This window comes from Daphnia pulicaria, chromosome 5 (genome assembly GCF_021234035.1).
Source record: "Daphnia pulicaria isolate SC F1-1A chromosome 5, SC_F0-13Bv2, whole genome shotgun sequence".
NCBI classification, from domain to species: domain Eukaryota; kingdom Metazoa; phylum Arthropoda; class Branchiopoda; order Diplostraca; family Daphniidae; genus Daphnia; species Daphnia pulicaria.
Window position 1 is genome coordinate 4,136,577 of NC_060917.1, and position 20,707 is coordinate 4,157,283.

The following is a 20,707-nucleotide window of genomic DNA, read 5'->3' on the forward strand; positions in this document are numbered from 1 at the left end:
TCAGAGAATGGGCGGGTGGGGGGCATCATGGGATGGCCAAGTCGTGCTGCACGCGTGTTGTTTTGTACCGGACCCCGCGCTCCCGTCCTTTTTTCTTTTCCTTTTTTTTTCCCGAAATGTCTCTCCTTTCGGCTCACCTCCGTCCGTCCCTACACTCATTAGCATAGATCGATAAATACATCCAGACATGTAGAGAGAGAGAGCCGTGAAGCCCAACCCCCCTCCCACCATTCCCTACCAGTATTTCTTCTTCTTCTTCTTCTTCTTTTTTCGCTTGCATAAATATCTAATATAACATATATACATAACTCTTGTTGTTACGTACGTGCGCCGTGTGTTGAATATTTCATGGAGAAAAACTTAATCATTTTTGTTTCTTTTTTCTCTTCTATTTATTTGTCTTATTTACAGGTAAGTCGAGATGCTTTATTGATCATCCCTTTAGATGGCTCGTCCGTTAACGTGTGTCTTCCTGTTTCGCCCATCCATCCGTGCATCCGGCTATTTTCTTGTCTCTCCCCCCTTCTACTTCTTCTTCTACTCTACCAACCCCCCCCCCTTCCACCTTATATAATGTAAAGCTACGCAACGAACGAACGGGCATCACTCGCCCCTCCGACATGGACACTGAGAAACGGGCGAAAGTGCTGACTGAAAGGTATAAATAAGCTGTTGGTTGGTATAAGAGTCGGTTGATTTTGTTGCCTCCACCGGCCATCTTCTTTTATTTTTTCCTTTTCTTCCAACGGGCGCAAACAGTGTGTTGCCCCCGCGAAGGACAGCAGTGAAAGATATTTACAAGGTAAATACTTCCATGTCTGCTGTTGTGTCTTTACGAGAGGCACACACACACACAACGTACAAGGTTCTATTTTGGTCGGCCGTTTTCTTGTTTTGTTTTGTTCCTTTTGCCCCTTCTCAAGTAGCCACTTGTACATATTCACGACATGATGAAGAAATGGCGGTAATCTCAGGGCGGTTTGAACTGGCAGCGGCACCGAAGCCGACTGTTTGCAGTGTGTACAAAGTACACACAAGTAGAGTAGTCTTATTCCCTTCAGTCTTTAAGTATAGGAGCCCGGCTCTCAATCTCCCCTTCAAGTGGGTGTGTGGTGTGTCAGAGGTCAGAACGGGAAAAAAATAAAAAAAGAACAGACGTGGCGGGATGGTGGGGGGGGAGAAAACAAGGTGAAATTAGTCAGTGCAAGTGTGTGTGTGACTGGCTGTCTGCGTGACTGACTTTGGCTTTGCTTTTTCACAACAACAACCAAAGAAAAAGCCATCAAAGCTGGAAGCCGGGCAACTGTATATAGACGCGGGACGTGTGTGCTACCGCGCTCGGCAGCCGAACCCAGCAGCAGCAATAGCAGAAGCAGCTATAGGCACATTTTTCTCTCTCGGCTGGTCTTTATGTGGTTCGGTGTTGGCCTCTTTTCATTTTTTGACAGGTAAACACAGCTGCCGCCACCTTGCCGTTCTCTCTCTCTTTCTCTCTCTTGTGTGTGTGTGTGTGCTATTCTCTCGGCCGGCGCGCGCGCCCGCTCGCTTCAAACGCAAATGGAACTTTTTGGGTTGAAGCGCGCGCGCTAGCTGGGGAGGGATATGAGAAAGCGGGTGTCGTTTATTCAGCGATTAGCTCAGCCCCCGAAAAAAGTCGTCCAGCTCGTAAACATGTCCCTTCACTGCCAAGTCCCTGGCCCATCTATTTTCTCTCTCTCTTTCTTGTCGTGTGCGGGAAAACAAAAGGGCGGCCAGCAGCAGCAGCAATCAACTATTCGGACGCCTTGCGCCATCTTTTCGGCTGTGATGGTTGGATATTGGATTCGATCAAGCTCAATGCTCGGGTCCACCACAGCTCCTTTTGTTGTTGTCATTGGATTTTCTCATCAGAAAAACGGGGGGAGAGAAGGAGAAGAGGCGAAAGTCGTTGTCTTTTGTCATCGGTCATCGGCGGCCCGTCTTTCCTCTTGTGCGGTGGCTGGGCTGCTGGATCGAGGTCGACGGCGCGTCTGTTGTGTGTCTGTGCGCAGTATAGAAGGCAGCAGCAGCACCCACACAAGGAACAGACGGACACAATGGGTCTAGCGAAATAAAATATATAAGGAAGAAGAAGAAGAAGGGGGGTACACTATTCGGTGGGAGGGAAAGAAAAAAAAGGTCGGGCCGGGGCCGAGAGATTTACGATGACTTGCCACCCGAGACAGCCATCAGTAACCAGACGAATGGTCGTATCGTCTGTTATTATTGCGCTCGCTCACACACACACGCGGCCCAGCACGGCACGGCAACACACACACACACAACTCACATACCAAAAAGTCCCGCCCTTCTATATTTAACGGAATGGCTTGTTTTCCGTCGTTTTTTCCAGACTTGTTCTTCTTTTTTCTGATTCTTCCATCCAGCAACTACCAACTCCTTTTAATTCCTTCCAGTTTTTTAATTCTTTTTTTAAAGGCCGACACATTTGAGAGGTCGAGCGTGTTCTCTTCATTTTCACGTTCAATCAACAAATCAAAACTGAAAGACAAGAGCGGGAGAAAAAAACGACTGGGCGGAGATTTCGATATCAAACGCGTACACTCGATTTTTTCCCTATCAGTTATCGGCCGTAATGGACATTATTGGCATTTCGTGTGTAGTATAGAGAGATGGAAAAATTCTCGGCTGGAATCTCTTCTTTCATTTGGCCCGTCCGTCCGTCCGTCTCACTGGCGGCGAGACGAATCGCTATTGGAAATGATTGGGACCTGTCGGGACGGGGCGCGCTGAGCCCAGTCATTTTTCACTGCCCAGTTTCCGTGATGTTCATTTAGGAAACGGACGGAGAGCCCTGCAGCTCTTTTTTCTTTCTTCTCTTTTTTCTTTCTTCGACGGGCTCGATCCGTTTCGGGTGGGTTCGAGGAGGGAACGGTAATGATCACCTGTCGGGTCGTTACTCACCTTTTTCGGCTGGCCCGAGCTTGCCAGCTTGTCCGTCTATACTCTCTCTCTCTCTCTCTCTTGGCTCTTTTGGAAAGAATCAAAAAAGAAAAGATTGAAGATGAACAAGAAACAAATGAATAGAAAAAAGAAAAAGGAGAAAAACAAGAGGCCTCTCTTCTTCTTCTTCTCCTCTGGCTGCATTATTGACTATAGGTTCATCATCTTAGCCAGTATAGTCACTCTAGAGAGCCTGATTTCATCTGTTTTGACGTTTTATCGGTTGGGTCATTCATCACCCGGCACGACGGACTCGGCCAGAATAAGCCACGGGAGTAAGAGAGTCGAGAAAATCCTAGTACGAGAGGGAATAGACGCAGTCGCTCCATCGCATCTGTCTCTCTTTCTTTTGCTTTCTTTCCATCTTCTTCCTCTATCCATCGGAATCCGGCTGCTGGACCAACACTCCGCAGGGGGGGTCTCTCTCTCTCTCCCTTACACGAAATGAGTGGAGATCATGCACTTCGTCTCGTGTTTACTTCCCTTTTGTTTTATTTACTTGTTTTTGTCTTTTATTTTATTGCGGTGGGCAGTAGTGTGAAGAGAAAAATTCAAGACGATTTGCGAGGGGGAATTCCACCCCGGGTGGCAGGATATTACCGTTTACTCGGAGCCCAACAAGATAGCCGTGCACAACAGATAAAAGCCAAAAAAGAAAAACAAAACAAACGGGTAAAAAACGTATAGGTACGACTACACCTTCAACGGGTTGCGCCTGGCCATGCAAGTGCCGAATTTGTGTAGTATGTACTCTGTTCGTATGTATGCACAGTAGACTGTACATAGGGGCCGGTCTGAGGGCGGGCACAGCAAACATTGTTAAGAGAGAAAAAATAAAGAAAGAAAAAACGTGATGGAAGTAAAAACAGAAAATGAAAGAAGAAGAAGAATTGGCTAGGCCGCCCCTTCGTGACGAATGACTGCTGTGAGCTGACAGGCCACAGCCAAGAGGTCGGATCTGATGGCCATACTTCACCCATCTCTCTCTGTCGCCCTTTTTTTTTTACCTCTCTCTCGTCTCTCTCCTGACCCCTTGTTATATAAACTATAAACAACTCTCGGGGCCCAGCAAGTGGCGGCGGTGGCGGCGGCGGCCCAACCGCACCACGACACAGCACATTCTGGAACGTCATCGTATCTCTTGTCGTTTGAAGTTTTTTTCTCTTTTTTTGTGTGTTTGACGCAGCCAGCAAAAAGGGCAAGCAACAACCCACGCCTAACGGTCGATAGAGACGGACAATCACCGCGTCGCTGCTTGATCTGTCCGTCCGGTTGTTCATTTTGTAGCCGGGCGGCTTAAGCGCGATGAGTGAGGAACGATACGTACAAGAAGAAACGTCATAGGAAGCGGCCCAACGTGGCCATTCTTCTTCTTCGTACATGTTGCCGGGACTGGATGTCAGGAGAAATTTGAATGCCAGACGACCGCAATAAGCGGAGTCTGACGGCCGGGGAAATTTATTATCGCAACAGAAACACGACAGAGAAATTTGTTTTTATCCCATATTTTATTATTTTATTTAACCCCCCGGTCGACTCTCCGCATGCTGGACGAACGGACGAACGGGGGGCTTTTTGGTATGCCTCTCACGGACTAGATTCCCAGCCGCGATAGCCGTGACCGTTTCACGCGCACGGGGCAACCGACTCTCTTCTTTTTTTTTAATATTTCGTTGTTGTTGTTGTTGTCTAGGTACGACCTTTTCATCCTTCTTCTTCTTCTTCATCATCATCATCATCGTCTTCTTTTTATTTTTCTTCTTCTTCTTCTTCTTTTCAACTGTCAATATTCAAAAGTGCATCGACAGCCCGGATGAAGGTCGACCTCTAACTTCCCCATTCCAAAACCTCCTTGCCTCCTTGGCTATTTTGCGCGCCAACAATTTGAATTTTGTCCCTTTTTTTTTCTCTCTCCCCGTTTTGATATATTTAGTGTCTGCGTGCGTGCGTGAGTGTTGCGTATGAGAGTTTCTTCATTACCCTTTTCTTTAAGATTTTTTCTTTATTTTATTTTTTTTATTTTTATTTTTTCCTTGGCGAGTCTATTCGACGGCCGTTTCGCCACGTTCCCCCATCTCCATTGGTTATTTTAAGGGGGAAGTTTGGGGCCAGCTGTAGTAGTATAGAGCCGAGTATTATAACCCACGGCTCCCGCTGCCGAGCTGCGTGTTTGACGAGCTGCTATAAATTTGTTTCTCCAAAGAGGTGGAAGAGGAAGAAGAAGTTGTTGTTGTTGTTGTTGTTGTTGTGTGTAAACAGACTGACGCTGTGTGGAAGTGGAACGAAACCGGGCGGGTTGGAAGTGTGTAGAGCGGGGCCAAAACTACTTTCTTTCGATGGCCAGCCAAATGCGAGCCATGTTTGATGGATGGTTACGGATCAGCTGCAGCATCGCACACACACTCCTCGTCTTGTGTGTATAGGCTAGACCCCCACACAGCCGCCATCCGTGTGCCATTCCGGGTGATGGATAGATGGCGGACAGGTGAAGGAGCTCTGGCACGCAGAGCCCCCGTTCACTCGCCAATACGCGGGCGACTGCTGGCCACGGATGGATGTGGCATTCCACTCATTCGCTCGTGAAAAAGGGTTGAAAAACCAACATGGATGAGGACAACTTTTCTTTTTTTTTCTTTTCTTTTTCTACTAAAATAGAGAAATCACATTGTGCGAGAGAGAGAGAGAAGATAACTGAGCTGCGATAGATCAATGATGCACGAGCATGCAACTCTGGGGCCACTCCTAAGTGAACCCTCAAAAGCCCCTCGACGGAGGATCGCCCGCCCGTCTCTCGGCTGCTCGTTCAACTTTCCAACTGCTCCTGTCAAATTGCAATGCCATGAAAGATAGACTAGTCATTGACGTGGAAGACACGTAGACGTCCAGCACGTATAGAACCAGCCAAAAGAAAATGAAAATGAAAATGAAAAAAAGAAAAAAGAAAAAAGAAAAAAGATCGTACCTCCAATACTATAGCGCAGGGAATGAGACAGAGAGGGAACGCGATAGCGAAAGATTGAAATGCTGTTGAATGATTCCGATAGTGAACGCACACACTGTGTCTATCTGTGTCTGTAGCATTGCACAAGTTTGTCCTCGAGTGAAACAAAAAAGGGGATCAAAACGAATAGGAAGCCGAGCAAGGAAGTCGGGTGAAAGAATGGGGATGTGTGTGTCTGTGTGCATGTGTCTTATAATATATATTTGGGATGGCACACGGAGCTGCTGTGTGCACGGCGGCCAGCAGGACGTTGATAGATTGTCAATAATCTTGGGTTTCGTAGGTTTGCTCAGCGCCGTGGTAAAGTTACACACAAGTCGCGGGCGGGAGTCGAGAGAGAGAGAAAAGAGAGAGGGAGGTCTGTCGAAGAGCCAAGTTTTGACGTGAGCGTGTGTGTGTGTGCTGTGCGTTGGCGGCCAGCTCATGCGTATATGTCAACCGATTCAAAGTCGTCAGCATTGAACGCCAACTTGCTTTTTCTTCATCTCTTTGCACCCCCCTCCCGTCCGTCCGTCCATCCGTCTCTCCCTCGTACTGGCTCACTTTGCAAAGACAAGTTGCTCCTTTTCTAATTCACCCAGACAAGCAGCCAGCCAGTCAAGAGAAGATACATCCTCATGAAATTTTCAATAGGTGTCGCCGACTTGTGCCTAATTTAGATCTTTCCATCTCTCTCTTTTTAACTAACATTACTCAAGTTGTGAAAAATTCCCAGCCGGTTTTTCTTCTTCTTCTTCTTCATCCTTTTTTTTTTCTTGGCTGCTGCTGTGTAAAGTAGTTCAATGGTGGCTGCTGCTGCTGCTGCTGCTGTTCGTGACAGTGATAGAAGTCTCACAGATTGATCATCAATAAATCAAAGCTTTCTGGCTTGTTGTGTGCTGGCATTTCCCCCTGTACACGACCACCGAAAAGGTCTAGACCGAGAGCTCGAACGAGAGTGCGTTTAAAGGCAAGACGGGATTGAGCTGAGCCTTTCGCCATGTCAATTCTCGATGCTGCCATGTATATATTGGTGCAACGTCAAATCGATTTGCTCGATGCAGGAGCCGGCAGCCCAAGGAGCGCCCAAAGGAGTTGACTCTTGTTTGTTTGTACTATGTCGGGGGAAGATGATAAAAAAAAAAAAAAAGACAAAGATTCGAAATCTCTCGCCTCTTTTTTTGGTGATTTGTTTCGCCCACTCCAATTTGCTGTCGCTTGTTTGTCGCTCTTGTGACAGTCGAGGCGGCCAGGTGAAAAAGGCGACCAGCTGGGCGTAGTGGGGCCACAGAAGTCAACTCGTGATTTCTAATTTTTTCTTTTTTTCCCGCTGCGTCAAAAGAAGAAAAAGAAGAAGAAGAAAAAAATCTATGCGTCCGGGACGGCAGCAGCAACACGTTCCATTCAGGACGCACAAAGATTTGACCCTTAAGATACCGCCCTCGCCTCTCTTGATTGACTTCCAAGAGTTCCAGTTCCCAACGATGACTGTCGCTCTTCTTTTGTCCGTCCATTCTTCTTTTGATTCCTCTCTCTCTCTCTATTCCTGACATTTCTCTACTTCTTTTTCCAAAATTCTTATTGGCATATCAGTTCTTCGTCATCGTTCACGATCCGACAGGCCCGCCCACCTGGCCTCAATTCCTCAACTCTCCCGCTCTGACTTTTTTTTTATTTTTTCTTTCTGATTCATTTTGATGAATATTTTGAAGAGGCATTCTGTAACTTTGAGAAGAAGAAGCTAAGCTGATTAATGAGCGCTGGCCGCTGCAGCAATCGGACTTTTCTAGCTGGCCCAATTTTTTCCGTCGATGGGCGCCGCGCGACTTGAATCTTTTCTTTTCTCCCGTAGGAGAAAATAATAAAAAAAAAAGCCGTCGACATTTCCGATTCGTTTCTTTCATCCATTGTGACCATCTTGAAGCTCTGACAGTGTCGACACGCTTCATTGGCTCCAGTCGCAAGGCTGGATAGGGCGGACGGGGCTTAAGCCAGTGAAAATATTACAGCGTCTAAATGATGTGGAAATAAAGATGCCGGGCATAAATATATTTACACACATGTAACCCCCCCCTAAAAAAAAGGGAAGTTGTGATGTATCTTACAGTGAGAGAGACAGAGGAATGGCGTACGCTCAACGAACAGAGCACTACATTTAGTACATTGTCACGGAATGGGCTTTTCAGCGGGATTGATGTAATTAGTATTGATCTTTTCTCTTTCTCCGCTGCTACTCGTCTGCTACTCTCTGCTACTCTCTCTCTCTCTCGGTTCTGTGGATAAAGTCGTAGCCGACCGAAATTGTCCAAATCAATGGGAGAAAAGAAAAAGGGTGGAAAAAGAAAAGAAAGAAATAAAAAAGAAAACCCGGAAAAGAGAAAGAGAGAGATAGAGAGTGGCAACTTTGGGCTCCTCTGACATCTCGACGTTCTATCGCAGTGATGCCTTTTGGCCTTTTGGCTCCAGCTCCTCCACACTTGCATCAGCGACGAGTCTGTCGCTGTCAATCATGTCGGCCGTCGACTGTCTGCGGATTGATTTCTTCCGTCACGAAACACACCAGAGAGTTTGATTCCGATTTTCTACGTCCCCGAATAGCTGAGGCAGCGCCCAGCTGACCCGCGCGGCTGCGGGCTGCCCGCCCAGCACCCAATCTTCGTCTCCCGGACCCCGAAATTATTCTTTCTGTCACTCTGAATAACGTCCGTGTGAGCCAGGCCGGCCAGTGAATAAAAGTGGGCACACCACACATACCGGACGGACGGTTTCGAAGGCCAAACTCTCGGCTGGAAAACAAAATAATAAATGGTGGCAGTAGTGGGGCCAGCAACAACATGAACCGCGCTCGTCGTTGTCGTTGCTCCGTGGTCAAACTGGTCGCTCATTGATTAGCAGATGGCGTGGGACTTGAGAACTGGAAAGATCGATGCTCGGAGAAGTACATCCGCAGCTGTTGTCCAACTTTTATACATGGACGCGTTCAAAGAGTATACTTTATGCATATACCCAGAGATGCCGTATATAGAATGCGCGTATCAATCGAGCTGGCCACTAGTGCCATAGACCGGTCTATATATATTTGGGGGGGGGGGGGGGGGGGGAGCTATTCCAGTAGATGAGAAGACGAGTCCGTCTCTTTGCGTGCCTGCCTGTCAACCAGTCTGCCTCCTCTCCATCAAGTTGGAGACGAGTCTTTGAAGTGTGTCGAGAAAGAAGAAGAAGAAGAAGGAAAAGTGTTTGGACGTTCCATCTATTTAGAGGAGAAGCTCCTACCAGTGAAAAGAATAACGACGGGCAAATAATAAAAAAAGAAAAGGAGAAGGAAAGGAAAAGAAAAGTTGCAAGAGCTCTGCTGTGTGCTCTTTCCAGTCCGTCTCGCTCTTTGGCCGTCTCCGTCGTCGTCGATATGGCTCTGATGTACGAGTCCGTCATTTGACGACAATGGGCCCATGAGCCTAGCTGTGACGCCATACTGGATGCTGCCAACGTCTCCTCCCTCCGTCCATTCCGGCCTCCCTTCCTTTTCTTCTCCGTCGTCGTCTTTTGTTGGGTAATTTATTGCCAATCATAGACGGGGAGGAACCTATTCCTTTCGGCCCAGGCTGACGGCCTCCTTCTCCTCCGCCCCACTTCTTGCTCGCCTTCCACGACGATTCCTTACTCCGCCGTCACCCGCGCTACACACACACACACACAAGAGCCAGCCCAGCGTCGTTTGAGGCCATTACGGTCGGCTCGACTAGCCATAGAAAGCCTTTGGCTCCCAGACTCGGAAAGGAAGCTGATGCTGGCCCGGCTCGACTTTGCCCGGCTATTATATCCCGAGGAGGGAAGGGGGGGCTTTACGGGAACACACCAGCACACACACACCAACCAAACCGGCACATCACCATCATCGGCATCATAACTAACCTCTTCAATCCCCTCCTGCACTCCTCCCCCGAGTTAAGTCAAAAAAGTTAAAATAAGAAAAGAGAAAAAAAAATGTCTTATTTTTTTTTCTTTTCTGCTGAGGTAAACTGACTGACAAATGGTCTGCAAGCCACCATGCACACTGGCTACACACCATATCCAAATATATATGTTGTGGGGGCTGGTGGCCGACAAGGGGGGTAGTATATAGGAGTCTGAGTGAAGACGAATAGAAGGAGAAAAGAAAGGCTTCATCTTCTCAGCTTTGAAATACATTCCAAACTTCTTTTGACTAACTCACACACACACAGAGAAAGGGGTGGGGGGGGGGGGAGAGATCCAGGCCGGCAGTTAAAGCTGATGGATGGCGCTGGATCATCACATCCTTTAAGGCTGATGTATATTTCTCTCTCTCCGATTCTATCTTTCTTTTTCTTCTTCTTCTTCTTCTTCTGGATTCTCTCCTAATGAAGGTCCTTGTTATAGCTGGGAGGAAAAAGACGGGTGGGTGGCAGTGGGGGGGCTGAAGGTTCGTAGGAGGAGGAAGCTGTCAGTCTTTCGGGCCGAAGAGATTTATCGCCAACAGCCACCAGGTGATTGGATTGGTAATTAAAACTGCGGGAAAGAATCGGGACGGATGGAAGAAGAAGAGGAAGAAGAAGACGACGTGAAAGATATATAGATCTTGCTTCTTCTTCTTCTTCTGCCCGTCTTATCTTTTTTTTCTTGGGCTAGTCTTTATAGCCGCTGCTACTACGATTTGCCGATGATCCGTTATACTTAGTCTACGGTACTACTACAGACCCTGGAGCTGAGAGCTCTGGTCCATCTATATATTTACTTATTCCCCAGTCAGGATTTTGCTTTTTATTTTTGTGTTTTCACTTGTCGACTGCGGAACTCCGGCATTTTGTTTTATTTGCGGCTGATGGGCTCTGTTTCATCTGTTTGTGGTCCATCCGCCTACGTTTTGCTGTTGTTGTAGTTTTCGATCCGGTCGCTCGGTATTGTTGTTGTCCATTTCTCTCAGTGGTGGTGGTGGTGGTGGGGTTGCGTTCAAGTGGGAGGGTGAAATGAGAAAGGGCCGGTTGTCTATCCGTCCGTCTTGTTCGCTGTGTGTGTGTGTGTGTGTTCTTGAGGTTTTTGTTGTTTGATTGAGGTAACGATGCCGCTCATTTGTGCTGCCAAGGCGGAAGAAAAGATCCCAGCAGTGAGCAGCAATGGCAGCCGGAATGAGTTGGCTCTGATTCGGGCTTTATACATCCATCCATATAGTCCTACGTAGTAGACGGCGGACGGGCCAAAAGATAGAGAGATAAGAGAAGAAGAAGAAGAAGAAGAGAGGGGGGAGATGCTGCTAAGCCTAGCTGTCGGCCGCGACGTCGATCTATAAGTCTTCTTAATTAAGACTTGAAGAGGCCCCTGCGTCCAACCTCGACCCACGCGGCCGCCGCTGTGCCCGCTGCCATTTACAGTGTACGTACGGCCGGCAAGCTAGTGAACCCGTCCCTGATCACGCTCTCCATACCATTTTTCTCTCCCCATGCATTTAATATCGCGCTGGCGAAAAGAGCCACTTGGTTCCCGAAATCAAATCGACATTGCATTTGCCCCAACCCCTCCCATCATCATATCTCCTACCAAAAACTTTAACTTTAAAAATAAAAGCAAAGAAAACTCCTAGAGAGACTAGATTGTGAATTTTAGATGTTGGATTGGGGAACTTTTACATCGGCCCTGTCGTATTATAACTTCGTCCGGCTATATACGTATACCTCGTTCGTGTGGCTACTTTTATTTTGTTTAAAAGGTTATATACCGATATCTATTTGTACATAATTCATCGTCTCAAACTTGAAGAGGAAAGTGGCAAGTTGCCGGCCATTTGCCGAGTTCTTTTCATTTTTTTTTCTTCCTCTTCGTTTTCCTGGTAACAAAAATTCTGCCATTGTTATTTGACATCTATTGTGCTCCTGGCAATCCTTCGTTGTCAGCCGACGTCTCTCTACTTCTTCTTCTTATTCTACAATATATATATATATTTTTTCTTTTGCGTCATAGCGGCTCTGTCATGACTTGACTGTCCGTCCGTCTGTCCGTCTATCTGGCTGCTTCCCTTTCGGTTTGCGATAACATTGACCACCCGCCTCCCAACCCCACTCTTCCCCCTCTCTCTCTCCTGTCCAATTATTGTCGAATTGAAGACGAGGTAGAAGAATAAGAAGAAGAACTCGACGAAAAGATGTCGTCCATTTCTCGGGACGAGCAACAACTTTGTGGAGCCTCTCGTACAAGAGATGAGAAACTTCTTCTCTCGGCCCAGTCCAAACCAAATATTTTTTTTTTCCTTTTTCTTTTTCAAAAGACGCGCAAATATACAAAGTCAGTGCAGCCATAGAATGAGCGAGAGAGACAAGCAAAAGGGCCGGCGCCCGGCCGGAAAAATAGACACGGGATGAAAACTATGAAGAGGAGGATGGAGGAGGGCAGGCTGATGGTACGCGCGGCTTGTGTCGGGAGCGTTTTCTTTTCTGTGGAAACCCGATTTCTCGGAAATCGCGGTGCGTTCGACAATCGGATGAATGGATCAGCGTTTCCTTTATCATCGTAATACAGCCAGTCGAGAGAGAGAGACGAAATGATAATAAATCTCTCTCCCTCATTTCTTTCTCCGTCCATCTATCTCTTTTCCCTTGTATTTTATATTTATATATATGATATGCTCTATCTAAGCGTGTATGTATATATATATAGATATGTTTAATATAACAACGTAACGCAGCACGGTGTGTCTGTGTGGGGACCCGAATAACTCTGTCTATACTCTGCTCGTGTATATAAGGCCCCGATGAGATAGAAAGAGGGGGAGGGAAATGACTACGTCTTTGTCAGAGATTGACGTCCGGGCGGTGACTCTTCTCTGGTCCGTCAGGGTAACAAAAAAGAAGAAGAAGAAGAAAATAAAAATGAGGAGAAAGAGCTTGATTGCGGCAGAGAGAGAACTGGGGAAGGAAAAAGTAAATTTGCAAGTCAGCTTTCCGCTGTAGATCTCTTTCGATCAGAGCTGGAAATATATTATTGACACGCCACGAACTTCATTTCTTCTTTTCTTCTCCTTTTTTTCTTTTTTTTTTTTCATTATTTATTATTATTATTTCAAAAGAAGAAGAAAGTTCGCTGGCCGTCAATTCTCTTTTGTTGTTTGGCCCCTCTTGTGATGAGACTATAGCGTCCACCAAAAATAATATCTAGGACGGGGCGTGTGTAAAAAGATGGATGGAAAAGAGCAGCAGCAGCCACACTGCCACAGCAGTCAACGTCCCTTTCCCAGCTAGATCTATCCCTCCGTGTGTGTGTATGTGTGTATGTGAGAAGATATCTACAGGTCGACGATTATAGATGATGGCCCGTCTCGAGGTCCATTCGTCATTGGGACCCACTTGGCGGTCGGGGGTCTTTTTCTTCTTCTTCTTCTTCTCAGTCGCTGTGGCGCTGCCGTGGCTCTCCGACCTCGCCAGAGATTCGACTCTACGACTTGGACATTGTTGTGTGTGTATACTACCGTCTAGATATAATAACCCAGCGACCGTATATTTATTGATACGTCTATACATTTTTAGCGGTAGGCAAAAGAGTAGTAGTACCGAAGCACAAGTCCCATAACACAAGTCGATGGCAGGATGATAGCCGAGCCTTTTTTTCTTTTTCTTTTCCTTTTCCTTGGTTTTTGATGTATTTTTATTTCATTTTACGAACTGCGATTCGTATCCAAAGCAAAAAAAACAACAACAACAACAGGAGGTCAATTCCTTGGCGGTTGAGAAATCCGTCAGGATGGAACTCTTTGCTGTGCATTGGGGAAATGTTTGAAGTCGCCCACAAGAGCCGTTGACTCGATGACTGTCGGAGAAGAGAGAAAAAAACAAAATAAAAAGATGAGAGAAAGAAGAAAAAGAAGAGAAGAAATGAGATAGATGAAAATACGGAGAAAAAAAAAGGAGTTGAGAAGGTTCGGTCGTGTGACGTGGGGCCAACGGGAGAGAGAGAGAAGGATGAATAGCCGTCATTGAAGGGCGCCATCCTGATTTATATCGTCTTCTCTCTCTCTCTCTCTCTCTCTCTTTCTCTCTTTCGTAAATGATAATTACAAAAAGGAGACGCTGACGTCGACGATTTTCTTTCTGTCTCCTCACGACTCGGACGTCCATCATCCCCGCTCCCCGCAAACACACCCGGCCGGCAGCCTGCTGTATAGGAAAAGAAAGAAAAAAGAAAGATACTACGCGCGTTTATAAAGAGGAGAGATGCACACACACATCCGTGGGGGGTTTTTCATTCTTTAGCGAAGCCCCCAGAAAAGAGACACGACACGACCAACAACACAAGGGATGAAAAGCCACGAGTCCAGCGGAATTCTCCGAATAAGTCGAAGAAAGAATCGAGTGTAATGTGACGGGGCTACAGCAGCTCCATGAATATACTAGTCGAAGGCTCGCACGTCGCACACCACCATTTCGAACGAATCAAATGGCTGACCGCCACCCACGCACAGCGTCGACCATCTGGTCTCTCTCTATCTCTTTTATTTTTGCGGTCGAATGTGTCGAAAAAAGCGTTGCCCAACTCGATTCCGGCCGTCCAGAGACAGGGGAAACTGGAGTCTAATCCTGGAGAGTCATCAAACGTCGTCCATCTCCAAACAAACGAGCTCGAAAGTTTCGTGTTCAATGCAGCAGCAGCAGCAGCAGCAGCTCAAAAGAAATTCCAAGTTTCACTCTACGAAGAAAATGAGCGAGAAAACCGAGAAAGATCTCCGATGATGTGCTCGGCCGTCGAATCTATTCTAAAGCCCATTCGAGGAGGCGGACTTTAATATTTAATCCGCTCTATCATCGTCGTGTGCGGCAACTGGCGAAAGGCGACCCTCATTCTTCTCCCTACCCCGACAGAGAGAGAAGAGGAGAGAGACGCAAAAATAAAAATATCAGATCAGAAATGCCGACTTACTTGTCATGTCTTGTGCGGATTACCGTGCCGGCCCCGCTCAGGTTGCACATGTTTGGCGGCATTGCGGTGCATAATTACCACCCGTTCGCGTATATATACATATACGTCCATCCTCTTTCCCCTCTTCTTCCGATAAACAAAAGGGCCGGTTCTCAGAGGGGCGAGCAAGGGGAGAAAGCTGTCATTCTATCCGGCCTCCTCCTCCTCCTTCTCCGCTGTTGTTGTTGTTGTTGTTGTTTCACAAGCCGATCAAAGGAAGAACCTAGCGATTGGGCGACAAGCCTCTTACGATTCGACAATTTTTCTACACTCGGCCCACTTTTTCTTCGTCTTCCGACAGACGCGCCCTTTTGCATTTCGCTTTTAGTTTCTCCCTTTTTTCGGGGGGTCCCTGACTTACCGTTTCAAATGCATTTAGTCAGCGTCTGAGAGAGGAAAGAGACATCAAAAGCTTCTATGTCAAGAGACGCTGAAGATGCGCCGTCGTGACGGCTGGCTGATGGCGAGCGAAGGCGTCTACTCTTAAAAATCCCTCACCAAAAGATTTAAAAAAAAAACGGGACGGATGGACACGCACCCACACAACAGCATCAACAGCGGGGCGACAAATAGTAAAAAAGAAAGAAAGAAGAAGAAGCTGTGGGCCCGTCAGCTCCGGCTCCGAGTCACGTTGTTGGCTTTTTTCGCCCGCACCCAAATGCGGACTGACGGCTGTCCGACTTGGCCGCCTCTCCTGAATCTTGACCCGCGTACATCTTCTCTCCAACCCGAAAACCACACGCCTTCCCACCATTTTCCCCTTGCAACCTGCGAGCGTTGCGCCATAGGCTTGGCTCTAAGTGAGACAGCAGTGCCCAACCGCGCGCCGTATACATTTGATCCATTTTGACTTTGTCCTTTTTCTCTCTCGGCTTTTCCCCTGTGTTGTTGTCGGTCAAAGTGTTTCTGTTTTTTGTTTTTTTTCGCCGGACCCCGTCGCATGTCGTTTGCCAGGAGCCTCTTCTTTTTCTTCTTCTCCCAGCGCCTTTTTATTTTTTCGATACCACAAGGAATGGGATCTTTTGATTCGATTTCCTTTTGTGTGTGTATTATATTATATTGCCTCCCAACAATATATATAACATATCGATCACGGACGACGACGTCGGCTTGATGATCTCCTCTTGTTTTCCCTTTTCCTCGTTCAATATGTGAATGACAATAGACGAGACAAAAGCGGCAGCCATCTTGTTTCGCAACTTTAGGTGGGGGCCATCATTTGATGCCCTTCTCTCTTTTCTCTTTTTTCTTTTTATTTTGTTTGGGTATTCTGGTGCGTGCCTGCCCGCCATTCCTCGAGTCTCTTAAATGGGTTTGAATCTTAATCTGACCATGTTATTTGAGCAGTTTGAATGAACCACTCAACCGTGAATTCGGTTTTTCTCTCCCACCCTTTCTTTTGATTTTTCTCCTGGAATTGCGGGCGGAGAAATCGAACGAGGGACGGAAAAGAGCAGAGGAAAAAATAAAATAAAAGACAATACCAGAAATTCCGAGCTGGCAGTTGAGTACACACACACACACGACACACGCATTATATAAGAATAAGAGGGGGGGGGGGGGGGAGGAGAAAAACGAGATTCAGGGTCCTCTGATGTGATGAGTAATAGAGGCGGACAGAAAAAGAGTTAAGAAAATGAACCCCCTTCAACCCAAAAGACAATCTAATAGACGAAAGCGCACACCACCACAAGACCAGTCTTGTCTTCTTCGTCTTCTTCGACTCTTTTCAATCATATCAGGTATCACACGGCTAGTGTATACATACACATAACCGGCGACGCACCGAACAAATCAGATTTTCTTTTTCACTCAACAATATTCCCCTCTGAAAAAAGAAACCCACTTTTTTTTCTTAATTTTTTTTAAAAAGCTTTTATCAACTCGCCCTCGTTGGTAGTGTACATGATTATGTGCTTTTTGACTATTATCACATTTTTCCTTTTTTCGATTTTCTCAAGTTATTTTTTGGCTGTTGTTATGAGTCGTTTGTGTTTGTTCTCTATTGGGTCTGGGTGATGCGCTAACCCAAAATCCAAAAAACATCGGTGGGAGGCAAGTTATTCCTTCTTGCAATCCCGTCTGCACTCTATTTTTCTGAGCGCGATGTCTGGGTGCAGAGGATCACATACGGGCGCAGAGGCCTCGGCCCGCCACCATTCTTCTTCGGAAAGAATGTCGAATAAATCAATAAACCAAGATTAAATATGGCTCTTGTTATTTGTTGACAAACCGATCCGGTCTATTATTATTTTATTATCGCCTTGTTATTCGCGTGGGGGGGGGGGGGCGATATTATAGTACATAAAGCGATATATAATGTACAAATTCTCGGATGCTTATATTATTTGCTGTTGCAATCGCTAGTAAATAACAAGGCGATAATATATACAAATTCTTGGATACTTCTGTTTATTTGCTGTTGCAACCGTTAATAAATTTATTTACTTTAATAAATGACAAGGCGATAATTACACACAAATTCTTAGATACTTTTACTTATTTGCTGTTGCAACTGCTGTTGCAATCGCAAATACCTTTATTGAAAACTAAAGATTAACCAAACCATTGAAACAGTACAGTAAAAAACAATTCTTTCAAAATTCAAAATTCAAAATTGATTGATTTCCGAGTCCCTTTCAACGATTCACTAAAATATGATATAGAGAACAATGCAACGAAAGGCCATTAACACATTCACAAAATATAAAGAAATAAAAAACGACATTTAATCGTCGTCTTGAAAAAAAAAAAAAATAAAATACGAGAAAGAACAGGAAGGCGACAGATCACAGGCGGATCTGCCGATCGCCGGATCCGCCGCCACCATCGCCGTACACCACCCGGACCAACCGCCATGTCATCAGCACCTTTCATCTATTATTTTCCGGTTGGAAATGTGATGGGGCCTTTCTGCTTGCATGTATAGTAGGAGGAGGCTGCCCTAGCTCTCAAATACTAACATCACTGGCAATTAATATTCGATCCTCTTCTCTCTTTCTTCTACATATCCTCCTTTGCTGCTGCACTCCCCCATTCCGAGAGGGATCGCAAATGTGCATACACAAACAGACAGGGGCCTTTGATCACTTGATCTGTCCTCGTCGTGGCCGCACACGCATACACACACCCAGTTGAAAAGGCGACAGATCACAGGCGGCGATGCGGATCCGGTGCTGGTGGCAAGGATCCGAGACTTTATTCGTGGCACACACACACGATCGGTCGTGGGTGGGTCAAAGAGGGACACAAGAAAAGAAAGAAAAAAGAGGATACAGGAGCGACAGGTTGAATCCCAGCAGGAGCGCCAGAGATTGCGTCGGATGCAGATCATTCTCTTTCCTCATCTCTCCAATCCTCTTGTGTCTGTTGCTTTTGTGTGGAGCTCATGATTGGCCGCACAAGTTTCTGACTTTTTCGTTTTTTTTTTCTTTTCCTCTCTTGTGTTCAATACATCCGCAATCACGGCGGATATCGCCCCTTCAAAAAAACCAGGAGAGCTACAACACACCAGTCAGTGAGCTAAGATGATCAAAGGAACATCGCAAGGTTGTCAACGACAGACTTGTCAAAGGGCCGGGCCGGGCCGGGGCAGAAGAAAAAAAAATATCTCTATTAGGGCCATAGTGTTGACAAGTTTCTTTTCTCTTCGAGTCTCTTTTTTTTCCGGCTCTTGCTCATCCATCGGCGGCAGCGCTTGATACACCACTTGCCTCATTTCCATTTTGGCCTTATACATGTATTTGTTGATCTTCTATTTATATTTTCTGTGTGGCAGTTTTCTTTTTGGGTTGGTTCGGGACGACTGGTCGCCATGTGTCGCTATTGGCCGGCTCTCTGCCGCCCGAGATATTGCCCGGATGGGAGAGGCATGAAAATTCGTACGTTTACGAAGATGATGATGTCGGCGTTTCTACAGTTTTTTTTTATTTTATTTTCCTTTGCTTTGGCTCTTGTGTGTCTTCTTGTCGTCGTCGTCGTCGTCGTCACTCGGTCTCGTCACTCGGTCCGTCTCGGCGCGCTCTCGCTCGCTCTCTTTTGTCTACTGTCACTGGCGATGACAAGATGATGGAGTCCATGTCAAATGCAGTAGCGATTCTGCTTGTGACAGGAGGGGCTTTTCGGGAGCCAAGCTGCAGGGCACTGCTCCGCTCGACATTTCCACGTCACTCGTCAACTCCCGCGCGACTCTACTCTACTCTACTCTCTCTCTATTTCTTTCTATTCCAACGCTCCCGCTCAACCCCTTATATAACTCAGCCCAGCAATACTACGACGACTCTTTTTTCTCTATATACTCTTTTCTTTTTCTTTTTTCCTATTTTTATCCCTTTTTTTTTTTATTTGATTATTTTTATTTCCTTTTTTGGCCTCCCTCCCCGGTCACTCTCCGTTACACGGCCAGTGCGCTCGACACTTGTCAAACTCTTCGCTGCCCCCGTGTCCACTTTCTGATGAGAACTCTTTACCTATTTACTCGCAACGACGGCGACCAACGGCAGCTCGACCTGCTTGTTTCACCCTCACTTTCATGTTATTTTCTCTTCTCTTCTTTTTTGTTTTTGTTTTGTTTTTCTTTATTTTTGACCGGGTTTGCGTGCGCTCTCATTTCTTCTCTGTATAGCGTCGAAATAGAAGCTGTCCGACTGGCCATTGGTAATATTTATATAGAGACTCGCTATAGATATGATATAGGCTTGTTTCTTCTCTCTCTCTCTCTCTTTTGTTGTGTGTGTGTGTGTGTGTTAGAAGGCGAGTTGTCGTTTTTATGCGACTGCCGAAGCTTCGACTGCGACTGACTTTTCTCTTGTGAAGCCGATGACAAATGACTGACAATTACCCCTATGCTTTCTGTTGGCGGCAGTTGACTAACAAACGACGGCAGCCTATATATATTATGTGTGTGTGCTGTGCTCTCTTTTCTTTCTCTCTCTCTCTCCGCCCATCTCCTTGATATTTGTGTCTTTGCCCTCCGATGTCATAAATTTCAACTGGTGGGCCGTGGGCGCCGTTTTCAGGGGGAGGGGAGGGAGTTGCTGCTGTTCTATTCGCCTACAAGCGTAGAGAGAGAGAGAGGGGTAGATCTATAATGACCGGAAGTCGGTCGGGACTGTGCTAGTCGGCGTTCGTCATTCCGACAGTCTAAAGTCAATAAATTACATCCGAAAAGGCAACATTTCTTTCGGGGGGTGGGTTGGACCTTTTGCCTCCGTCCGCGTCTGATTCTCTTTCTGGTCCAGTCAACCACCCAGCCATCCAGCCGCAGAGAGAGAGGACGACGCCCAGAGGGAAAGAGCTGCACACAGCGAGTGAGAGAGAGAGAGGAAGAAACAAAAGAGTGACACGTGCTGGATTTATTTCTTGTCCCTTTGCCCGGGCTATAGACGAAGGCCAAATGCGACGACGATAGAAGTCGAAAAGAGCTGGAACAGAAAGAGAGAAGAAGAAATAAAAAAAGAAAAGAAAATAAGACAGAGGGGCTTTGAATGATGACATTGGATCTGATGGCCCAGCCAAAAGCACTCTCTCTCTCTCTCTACACATCGGCCTACATCCATCCAGCAAACTCGGCACTGGTAGTCGACTAGTCTACTCACTCTGCAATAGACTTGCAAGTCAACTGAATTGTGGGGGCGAACTAAAGATAGAGAGAACAAGATGTCCGAATATGTTGCGTCCAGTCTCTTTTCGTCCACCTCTCGGCGGCCGCTTTCAGCAGGCGACACATGCCGGATTTTTTTCTTCTTTGTATAGATTGGATTTCCCGTTCTTTTTTCGTCCCTTTTT

The 20,707-nt window shown here is 46.5% G+C and overlaps 1 protein-coding gene across 1 annotated transcript in view; it reads left to right on the plus strand.

Annotated features, from left to right (window-relative positions):
- Window positions 1-20,707, plus strand: part of LOC124340806 (protein tiptop-like) — a 55,592-nt gene that overhangs the window by 18,868 nt on the left and 16,017 nt on the right. The gene's annotated exons all lie outside the window — the stretch shown is intronic.